Source organism: Trichechus manatus, unplaced genomic scaffold (genome assembly GCF_000243295.1).
Source record: "Trichechus manatus latirostris isolate Lorelei unplaced genomic scaffold, TriManLat1.0 scaffold00284, whole genome shotgun sequence".
In the NCBI taxonomy this organism is placed as follows: Eukaryota; Metazoa; Chordata; class Mammalia; order Sirenia; family Trichechidae; genus Trichechus; species Trichechus manatus.
Window position 1 is genome coordinate 1,029,404 of NW_004444220.1, and position 3,358 is coordinate 1,032,761.

General features: G+C 37.6%; 1 protein-coding gene across 5 annotated transcripts in view; it reads right to left on the reverse strand.

Moving 5' to 3' along the window:
* The window catches only part of RRAGB (Ras related GTP binding B), a 58,011-nt gene that overhangs the window by 30,019 nt on the left and 24,634 nt on the right, over positions 1–3,358 (reverse strand). The window lies entirely within an intron of this gene.

The following is a 3,358-nucleotide window of genomic DNA, read 5'->3' on the forward strand; positions in this document are numbered from 1 at the left end:
GAGTTCTGTAGTTAATGTTTTGATTTTGTCCCTTTCTTCTTTTTTGATATGTGCATCTATTGCTATAAATTGTCCTCTGAGGACTGCCTTTGCTCCAACAGCATTTTCTAACGAGACAGAGAAACAAATTACCAACTTCATATACAAAGAGAAGAGGACCTGGATATGTAAAGCATTACTGCAGAAGAACAAAGCAGGAGGTCTCGTATTAGCTGATTTTAGAATCTATGGTAGTCAAAACCGCCGGGTACTGGCAAAACAACAGACACAGAGGCCAGTGGAATAGAATTGAGGACCCAGACCTAAATCTGTACACCTATAAGCAGTTAATATTTGACAAAGGGCCAAAGTTCATTAAATGGGGGGAAAGATGGTCTGTTGAACAAATGGTGCTCACGTAACTGGATATCCATCTGTTAAAAAAATGAAACAAGTTCCATACTTCAAACCATACACAAAAACTAACTCAAAATGGATCAAATACCTAAATATAAAATTTAAAACGATAAACATCTGGAAGAAAAATAGGGACAAGGTTAGAGGCCCTAATATGTGCCATAAATAGTATACAAACCATAACTAACAATGCATAAACACCAGAAGAGAAACTACATAACCGGTAAGTCCTAAAAATTAAACACTTATGCTCATCAAAAGACTCCACCAAAAGAGTACAGAGAACCTACAGACTTGGAAAAAGTTTTTGGCTATGACATATCTGACAAGGGGCTAATCTCTAAAACTACAAAATGCTTCAACCTCAATAATAGACAAATAATTCAGTTAAAAAATGGGCAAAGTATATGAACAGATACTTCACCAAAAAAGACATTCAAGCAGCTATTAGACACATGAGGAAATGCTCGCAATCATTAGCCATTACTCATTGCTGTCGAGTCAATTCCAACTCACAGTGACCCTAGAGGACAGAGTAGAACTGACCATAGGGTTTACAAGGAGTGGCTGGTGGATTTGAACTGCTGACCTTTTGGTTAGCAACCAAAGCCCTTAAAGACTGCGCCACCAGGGCTCCCATTAGCCATTAAAGAAATGCAAATGAAAGGTACAATAAGATATCATCTTACCCTGACAATACTGGCACTAATCCAAAAAAACAGAAAATAACAAATGATGGAGAGTTTGCAGGGAGATTGGAAGCCTTATGTACTGCTGCTGCAAATATAAAATGGTACAACTTCTTTGGAAAATGATATGGTGCTTCCATAACATGCTAGAAATAGAAATACCGTATGATCCAGCAACCCCACGCCTAAGAACGTATCCTAGAAAAAGAATAGCTGTCACATGAATAGACATATGCACACCCATGTTCACTACAGCACTATTCACAATATAGAAGGACGGAAACAACCTAAATGCCCTTCAACAGATGAATGGATAAACAAATTATGGTACCTACACACAATGGAATACTATGCAACGATGAACAATGATAAATTCGGGAAACATCTCACAGCATGGATGAATATGGAGAGCTTTTTGCTGAGTGAAGTAAGTCAGTCACAAAAGGACAAATATTACCTGAGACCACTAATTAAGAAGTCAAGAAAAGGTTTACACACAGAAAAGAAAAAAAATTCTTTGATGGTTATGAGGGTGAGGAGGGACTGGAAAGGGAAATCACTAACTAGATAGTAGACATCTGTCAACTTTTGTGAAGGGAAGGACAACACACAATATAGGGGAAGTCAGCACAACTGGACCAAAGCAAAAGCACAGAAGTTTCCTAGACACATCCAAACACTTTGAGGGACTGAGTAGCTGGGGCTTGGGGCTGGCGACCATAGTCTTGGGGGACATCTAGGTCAATTGGCATAACACAGTTCATAAAGAAAATGTTTTACATCCCACTTTGGTGAGTAGCATCTGCAGTCCTAAGAGCTTGTGAGCCACCATCTAAGATACATCTATTGGTCCCATCCTGTCTGGAGCAAAGGAGAATGAAAAAAACCAAAGACACAAGGAAAATATTAGCCCAAAGGTCTAAATGACCACATGAACCAGAGACTCCGCCAGCCTGAGACCAGAATGACTGCTCTGACAGGGATCATAACAAGGAGTTCCAGACAGAATGGAAGAAAAATATAGATGAGAATTCAAATTCAAGAGGAAAGACCCGGCTTACTGGTCTGACAAAGTGGAGGAATTCCCAGGACTATAGTCCCCAACATTCTGCTAACCTAGAACTTAAACCATTCCTGAAGCCCAACTTTCTGACAAAGATTATACAGGCCTATAAAACAAATAATAACACATGTGAAGAATGTCCCTCTTAGTTCAATCAAATATATAAGACCAAATGGGCAACTCTTGTCCAAAAGCAAGATGAGAAGGCAGAAAGGGACAGGAACTGGATGAATGGACATAGGGAGCCTGCGATGGAAAGGGGGAGCATGCTGTCACATTGTGGGGATTGCAACCAATGTCACAAAACAATATGTGTATAAATTATTGAATGAGAAATTAATTTGAGCTCTAAATTTTCACCTAAAGCACAATACATTTTTTTTAAAGTTATGGGAAAAGGATAGTGACAATCATTGCACAACTTAAAGAATGTAATCAATGTCACTGAATTATACATGTAGAAATTGATGAATTGACCATCTGTATGAGTCCAGAAGGTTAACATTTAATCCAAACAAAAGATGAAAAGATAAGGGGGCAGGAAAACTAGAGTACTGCTATGGAACAACCAGAACACAATTAAAGAGAATGTTGACACAATGTGAAAAATGTAACTAATGTCATGGATCAATTCAAAGGGAACCTAACTTGCTGTGTAAACTATCACCAAAAACATAACGAAATATTATTTAAAAAAAAGAAATTGTTGAAATGGTGTATATTTTGTTGTGTATATTTTCACTACAATAGAAAAAAGTTATTATGCATTTTAAAAATAAATAAAGGCTGCTTGGTAATACCACATGGGCAGCTTCATTAGCTAATTCTGCAAATTATTTGCTACATGAATCCTGTCTTCCTTTACTGTGGAAAATGTGTTTAAGAGTGTTTTTAAAAACAAATTACAAATGGAACAATCAGAATGGAAATACTGAGAATGCTCACACATTGTGAAGAATGTAACCAATAAATGTCACTGAAAAATCTGTGCAGAAACTGTTGAATGGGAACCTAAACTGCTGTGTAAACCTTTACCAAAAACACGATATTATTAAAAACAAACAAACAGGACTTCCAGCAAAATGGAGCAAAGATCCGAAAAACTAAGCCGAACACAGAAAACAACAATCCTGAAACCCTAAAACATCAAATGACGAGATAAAGACCTCAGCCAAGCACCAAATGGAGTGAGAAAACTGACAGAGAACGG